Genomic DNA, 8420 nt, shown 5'->3' on the forward strand with positions numbered 1-8420 from the left:
CCAGCTCATGGTGGGGCTCTGAGGAGGCTGTGGCTGCCTGCCCAGCCTGTCCCTCGTGCTGCAGGGAATCCAGGACCAGGCTCTGCCTGGGCTGGGGCTGCTGCTGCACACTGCAGGTGGCCACAGCAGCACAGCTCTTGGCAGGACAGGGACCCCCAGAGGCAGCACCCCACCTCTGGCAAATCCATCCTGCAGAAATCCATCCTCCAATTCCATCCTCCACATCCTTTCCCAATTCCAGCTGCCAGCCCTTCGTCGTCCCACAGCAGCAGCAGGACTGCACAGATCTGCAAAGCATCCCTCTCCCTTCCATTTCTCCTCGTGTACCTGTCTGCCTCCTCCCCCAGCACACCTCTCTCCTTTGGCCCTGTTTCAGTGTAAAGAAATCAGGTTTTGGTGCCAAGGCCAGCACTGCCTGTGCTGCTCAGGTCACTGGAGCTGTAGCAACATTTCCCTGTTGCTCTCAGTATTTTATTCATGAATTTCCCTTTCTCTTTGCTACTGGACAGTTTCAAGGTACAATCAGGGAGCTTCACATAGTTGCAAGTTTTTTTCTGTGTGCCTCTGTTACTGCATTCAGCTTGGGTTTCCTTTCCATCTGAATGACTTTGTGTCTGGGCCATGGACTCAGGGCTGTTTTATCTCCCTGCCAATCATTATTTTCCTTTCTTTGCAGTTTTACATATTCCCTTTCAGATCTGAACATTCTCAACAGATTCGTGTTGCTGCCTCAGCTTTCACCATCTCCTTTGGTTGTTACAAATGTACGACCAAGCCTGGGACTCTGCCAGAATTCCTGGGCCTGATGGTGAGCTCCTCCCTGATGAGACTGGACATCTCATCCCAATTCTGCTTTTCTCTCCTTTGAGCTCATTATCAGTCCACGGGGCTGAGCCATGGTCCCCCAGCACAGGAGTCTCTCCTGAGGTACCTTGGCACAGAGATCTAAGGGCATGGTGCTGTCCACATCATCCTCCACATTCCTTTTCACCACTTCAAAGATCTCTCAGGTCTGAGAGACCTGACTCCCCTCTACAGAAAATTTCAGGCACTTTTTAAATAAATCCTGTTAATCAGGGTGTCAGTTCTGTTCCTCACTGCAGTTGCCCCAGTTCCTTGGTGTGACACTTAGACCCACTGGCCATGTGCTGTCCAGGTGGCCACAGAGAATTTTGTGTGGTTCAGTGCCACGTGTGTCACCTTCAACACCTTTTGAGGGTACTGGAGCTTGTAGCAGATTTGATTCTCCTGGAATTCTTGTCTGAGTCCTCCCTGTTGGGACTCCTCAGGCACATTTTGCTCCAGCACCTCCTCTGACACCTCCCTGAGGCAGTTTCTCATGTTCATCCCCTGGAAAAGTCCTTGTGGTGCAGGAATCTGCTTGATCAGAGGGTGCTCTGAACATCATGAAAAGGTTTAACTTTATTTTTCCATGGAGCCATGTGCTCCCACTGTCCTCAGTTAGAATGTCACCAAGGAGAGGTGACACTCCTGACCACTTGACCTCCTAATGTGTGGGAGGAGTTGCATTTTTAGCCCTTGAGCTGCTAACAAGTTACTCTCATAAAAATACTTAATCCCATTCATAATGATTTGACACTTAATTTGCCCAGGTCTGGGGACAAGTTTCTTTTCTGCATTTGGACCTTTTTTCCTTCTAATTGCTGTGAAGCTGGTGCACTTTGCAGTTTAACCATGGCAGATGTTTCACACTTGGCAATGCTGTGGTGAAAAGAGCATTTCTCCTCCTTAACATACAGCAGAAGTTTTACAGATTTTTAAATGCTCCTTCCATTTCTAGGTTTATAAAGTAGCCCAGCGCTGCCCTAAAAGTGTGGTTTATCATACTGAAAGACAGCAGAGGCAGTTATGGACTAACAGCCATGACCAAGACCCCAAAATGGATTTACCTCATTTGAGAAGCTTTTCCATTAATTTGTTTCACTCCAGGCAAATTATACATGCCTCTCAAATCAGGCTTAGTGAAGATCTTAGTCACAAACAATTGGTTGCAAACCTCAGAGATCAAGGGTAGTTGATATCTCTTTTTCCCTCTAATCTAATTTGATTCCCAATAGTCTGTGGCTAATGTGGGCACACAATGCACCAGACAGAGCAGAGACAGGGACGTACAAGGCGGTGTTAAGATCTTACTCACATCATTATCTCCAGCTCTGGCACTTGGCAGCAGCGCTGGGAGCATTTGGGGAGTGGAGGAGCACACAGGGACCTTGGCCTGACGCAGCCAGGGTCGAGGGAGGAGATCACCATCTCTTCAATACGGAAAGGGATTATCCAATTTCGGAGACAATTGGGTTATCTGCATAAACCGCCTGCCACCACGGTGACACGGGAAATCAAGAGATTCACAAACGCACAAAGGGGAATGAGTTCCCAAGCAGGGACAAGGGGACAAAGAGGTTTGGGATTAATTCCAAAGCAAAAGGGTCAAGGAAGGAGTCAACGTGGGGCTGGAAATGCTGGTCTGCATCACGCACAGAATAACAGCATCCCCCGGAGAGGCTCAAAGGGATGGTCCATCACTGCCTGCCAGCATCTCTTTGTCAGGTCCTGCTGGCCACCTGCAGGGCCAGAAACCATCTTTTCCTTTATGATTTTTTTTTTCTTTCCCCTAACACAGTCTCTTGGTTCTCTTCCCTGCCAGAGCACTGAAACAGCTGGAATGATGCACAGATTAAGATCAGTCAGGCCTGACACATCTGTCATTGTAACTGAGGTCTGGATGAAGCTCCCCCAGCCAGAGATGCTGTTATTTTCCCTCTGTACTATAGGTTTTGTACACTTTCTCCTGGGATTTTCCCCAGAGAAATTGCCTGCTGTCAGTTCTCTTCCTTGATACCTGTCAAGCTTTGCAAAAAATATCTTATTTTCCTTGATATTTTACAAGTCCAAGTGCAGTGGATGTGCTTTTGGAGCAAACATCCCTGAGGAGTAACCTGCTCTAGTGGAAGGTGTCCCTGCCCATTGTAGGGGGGTGGAAGGAGATGATCTCTAAGGACCCTTCCAACCCAAACTATTCTGATATTCTGTGATTAGAATTACAGAATTAACTCAGTTCAGGTAGCCCAGTCTCTCCTTGACTCCTGGTTTCTTGTGCCTTGACCCTTTGTTTTCTTCTGAGAGGGTAGTTTTTGGTGTAGGAACCTCTGAGGGCAGAGGATGACTTTGGGGGGCCTGGATGGAGCAATCAGGGATGAATGGGTGGGCAACAAGAGAGGAGAAGTCACATCCACAGGTGGAATAGGGTGGGGCTGCTGCCAGTGTCCCCAGGGATATTTTCTGCAATCCAAAATGTGGGAAATGTTTAAGGCCTAAAGAAGAGGAAAGGTGCCATAGGAGAAGCTGGAGAAGAGCAGGGCTTGGCTGGGCACTCTGAAACTCCAGGCAGCTTCTCCCTGCACCCCACATCCTCATGAGACACCAGAACAAAGCCACCAGACCAGGAAGGATCCCCAGGATGCTGCTGGGGAAAACCTTGCCAAAGGAAAATGAAGAGCTCAGGGTCACTCAAAGGCTCACTCGGTCTAAAAGGGTCTGCACCAAGGGTAGGACAAGGGCACAGATTGTCCCCTGGACACTGATGGAAGCCACAGAGCTCCTGAACCATTCTCCTCACCCATGGGATTGGTCCAGGCATGGAGCTGATGCCTTGGGAAGGCTGACCTGGAACAGAGACTGGACAGAGCTGGAGAGTAAAGCAGGGGTTTATTAAAAAGCCTCCAGGATCCACCTTGGGCAGGACAGAGCCTGACCAGGGCTACACCCAAGGTGGACTAAGAATGGTCACAGAATGGCTGAGTGGTCATGAGATCTTACATTTTTATACATTTTGGCCCATTTGCATATTGGAGTTTAACTGTCCAATTCCAGCTCCAGGCTGTGAGGTCCCATCCTGCTTGTTCCTCCCTCCAGCCCACCCTTGTTTGTGCTTTGGGGCTGAAAGTTGTCCTTGGAGTGCAGCAGGAGAAGGATTTGTTTTGTGTCCCTGCTCTGTGCAGAGCTGAGTGACACTGACTGTGAGCTCAGAGCTGCACCCCTGGGCAGCACAGAGTCTGAAAATATGAAAGGTAAAACTTAAGGCATCACTGGGAAGGCTCCTAGAGAATCTTAGTGCCTGCAAAGGCTCCTCTGCTGGACGAGTGCTGGGAGGGGGCTGGGGCAGCTCCTTGGCCCTGGTGGAAGGGAAAGGCTCTGTTGGAATTCAGTGCAGCACACCCGAGTGCTTCTCCTGAAATTCTCCATTTAGCAGCACCCACATCCCAGCAAATGATATGAAAACCACAGAGAACTCTTCCTCAAGGGGAATATTGATGGGCTGTGGGGACACAGGGACCCATGCACCAGCCCTCCCACAGGGATTCCCTGTGCACAGAGAAAGATAAAATCACAGAATTCCAGACAGGTTTGGGTCAAAGGGGACCTTAAAGATCATCTCAGTGGTCAGAGACACTGCAAAGGTGACAGCACCCATCAATGGGAAGAAATCCTCTGGCTTCCAAAGGAGTGGCTGGCAGTGGAGAAGCAGAATTCAGCTCCTGTGTGTGGGCCAGGAAGAGCCTCCATCTGTTTGTGGCTGATGGATGGTGGCTGGCACAGCTCTGCTGTGTTCACCTGCATAAGGAAGGCACAAATATCCCTGAGCACTGGAATAACTGAACACAAATCCTTACCAAGTGTCCTCTCTCAGGAGCAGCTGTCTCCTGCCACAGCCCCAAGGGACACAGGACACAGGAAGGGCCTGGCCACCATGTCACCACAGACTGCAGATGTGACTTGCTGCTGTCCTGGCTCACAGCAGGGCACTGCTGAGTATAAAATCATAAAGAACCATAGAGTCAGTAAGATTGGACAAGCCCACTAAGATCGAGTCCAACCACTTAGTCAGCATTGATGTGTTCAACAAACCACGTCCCCAGGAGCCACATCCACAGAGTTCTGAACACTTCATGGGGTGGTGACTCCATCTCTGCCCTGAGCAACCTGTGCCAGTGCCTGAAAACCCTTTCTTAGATCCATCCTGACCCTCCCCTGGCCCAGCCTGAGCAGTTCCCTCTCCTCCTGTCCCTGTTCCTTGGGAGCAGATCCCGACTCCCCCGGCTGTCCCCTCCTGTCAGGGAGTTGTTCAGAGCCACAAGGTCCCCCCTGAGCTCCTTCTCTCCAGGCTGAGCCCCTCAGTTGCTCCTGATGCTCCAGCTCCTTCCCAGCTCTGCTCCCATCTCTGGACACACTCCAGCAGAGACAGCTTTTGCTGGGAGAGCTGACAGCATCCCAGAAAAGCACTTTCCACAGGCAGCAGAAACAGGAGGAGTGTGAGAAATGCTCCAGCCTGTAAAGAGATGCAGAGATGAGCTGGTTGTGGGGACAGGTGGCTCAGTCCATGTGTCATGGAACATGCCAAGAACTGCTGGAGGCTCTCAGTGACCATGTGAGAAATGCTCTGGCTCTTCCCAGCCTTGCTCACAGCCACAGGAGACAGAAGACGTGTCACACCATCACCTTCCAGCTGTTTCCTGGTGTTTGTGTCCCAGCACAAACTGCAGAGCCTGAGGGAATGACGAGCAGCCCCCACCCTGGGAGAGGTGGAACCCACCACTCATGGTATCCTCACGGAATCCTCACGGAATCCTCATGGAATCCTCATGGAATCCTCACGGAATCCTCACAGAATCCTCACGGAATCCTCACGGAATCCTCACGGAATCCTCATGGAATCCTCACGGAATCCTCACGGAATCCACCCTGGAGAGGCCCGGGAGGAATGCCATGGCACAGTGGGAGCTGTCCCTCTGCCTCCCTGCCCCAGGACACACCGCTCAGCCCCCAGGGGACTCCAGAAGTTGTGGAGGGCCCAGGATCTGTGCGAGGACCAGCCCGTCTCATTTGATTACCAGCAGATGGAGGATGCATGCAAGAGAGAGATAATTAATTAATTGCAACTTTCCCAGCCTCCAGACTTTGGTTTCTATTGATCTCAGTTTTATCTGGAGTAATAGAGACAATTAGGAGGGAACACAGCAGCAGAAGTTAATTACCAATGGAATGGAAACTGTGTCTTTCAATTTATTAAAGTTTTATCACAACTCGGCGCTGCTGCAGAAGCTGAGGCAGAGCTTCTGGCCCCCCGTGTCCTCTGCGTCCTGCAGAGCACTCGCCACTGCTGACAATCAATAATAAATTACAAACTCCTCCTGCCCAGGCTGCAGGGAGCCCAGCCCCAGGGGAGCAGAGGGATGTGGGACAGGCTGTGCTGGCTCTGCCGGGGTGACAGGGACAAAGCAGGGCTCTTCTGTCCCCGGGCTCCACTGGAACCCTGGAGGCTGAAAATTTCAGCCTTTCTGTGCTAAAAGGTGCTGACCCTCAAGCAAGAACCACGATGGACTTGAGGCCATGAGACAGGCTTCTGAAATTCAGTGATGGCACTGGGACTGTGGGTGTGTGCTTTAAATAGTATTGTGTGATCTCACTGGGTGAAAAACTTAGAGTTTAAGGTTTTAGAATACAGTAATACATATGGGACAATGTGGAGGATTTAAGGCGTTGTCTAAGTCCTTCTTCACCTTCTTCTTCTTCTTTTTGGTTTTGGGTGGGTTTTTTCTAATTGAGTGGAAAAGGTCCACATTGCAGGCCTTGGGTGGTCATTATTGGGTCAAAAGTATCAATAATATAGGTGTCACCTCGTTATTGGGTGATTAGCACTTAAATAATCTTAGATCTCCATTTTCTACTTTCTCTCTTCCATTGTGGGCCTTGAGTTGTCATCATTGGGTTAAAAGTATAAATAATGTAGGTGTCCTTTTGTTATTGGGTGATTAGCACTTAAATAACCTCGGAGAGAGTTAGAGACATCTCCATTTTCTGCCTTCCTTCCCCCGAGGGAGGCAGCCCCCTGCAGGCACAGCTCTCCTGCCCAAGGGATGCTTCGGGCACAGGAGGCAGCGCAGAGCCAGGGAGGGACCGGCCACCCCCGAGGGCTCAGGGCAGGGCTGGGATGTGCTCTTGGCGTTTGGAGAGCCTCAGGGACACACCTCTCCTTTAGGCTTACAGAATCGCGGAGTCCCAGAAGGGTTTTTGCCTTGGAAAGGGACCTTAAATCTCATCTCATTCCAACCCACCGTGGTGCAGGTGATGCTTTGGGAAGGCTGACCTGGAACAGAGACTGCGCAGAGCTGGAGAATAAAGGAGGGGTTTATTGAAAGGCCTTTAGGATCCACCTTGGGCAGGACAGAGCCTGACCAGGGCACACCCAAAGTGGACTAAGAATGGTCACAGAATGGCTGAGTGGTCAGGAGGTCTCACATTTTTATAAGTTTTGGTCCAGTTGCATACTGGATTTGATTCTTTGAAATGATTCTCCACTGCTGGTGCAGGAGCAGTGATTAGATTGCTGGTTTGCTCTTGTCTCTCTTTGCAGCCATTCCAAAGGCTGTTTGCCCTGCACTGCCCCAGAGAGCTGGAGAGAGCCCACCTGAGGACAGCCCTCGCTGCTGACCCACACAGCCTTGCCCAAACTGGACATTCCAGCAGAAAACTTTCTCTGGTCTTTTATGAACACATGGTTGCTCACATCCTGGAGTGGACCCAGTCAGTAACCTCTCTTCTGATGAAAAAAAAGTCTGTTTAATTGCATTTATTTAATTTGGTTCATTTTCTTCAAGATTCTTTTTTGAAGCATCATGTCAAAAGATTTTGACACGGCCTCACTGACTGCTTCACTGGGGTCACAGGTTTAGGATCTATGGTCCCAGTCCTAATGTGAGGTGACACTGCACTGGGCTGCAAAGGGAAAGGGCACTCTGGAATGTCTCCTGGCTGAGTGTGCACGCTATTGGAAATTAGGCAGTTGTGGCTCTGACCAGTGCTTGAATAGGATACAGGTTTTAAATCCCTTGTATGGTAGGCACAAGCCAATTAGTCATGCTTAAATACTTGGGAGATTGCTGGAGCCCTGAGCCTCAGCGAGCTGTGAGGCTCAGCCCTGCCCTGCCACTGAACTGATTTGCAGGGAAGGAGGGGAGGAGATATTTTCTCAAGGTGAAAAGGATGTTCTTGGAGGATATGTGGTTTTAAAACTGTTAGATGCTTGGCAGATTGACTCCCCAGCCTTGATTAGCCCTTCTCTGGCATTCCCAGGTGAAACAAGAACAATCTGCAACCACAGAGATTTGCAAAACGTGATTTTCTGTGGCAGCTCAACCACTTTGGATGCTCATACAGCCACAGAATCCCAGACTAGTCTGGGCTGGGAAAGACCTGCAAAGCTCATCCCATTCCACCCCTGCCATGCCCAGGGACACCCTCCACTATCCCAGGGTGCTCCAAGCCTTGGACATTGGCAGAGAGGTGCAATGTGATGCTGCCTGTAACAAAGAGCCAAGGTGGAGGCAGAGCAGAGATGAGGC

Source organism: Sylvia atricapilla, chromosome 22 (genome assembly GCF_009819655.1).
Source record: "Sylvia atricapilla isolate bSylAtr1 chromosome 22, bSylAtr1.pri, whole genome shotgun sequence".
Taxonomy (NCBI): Eukaryota; Metazoa; Chordata; class Aves; order Passeriformes; family Sylviidae; genus Sylvia; species Sylvia atricapilla.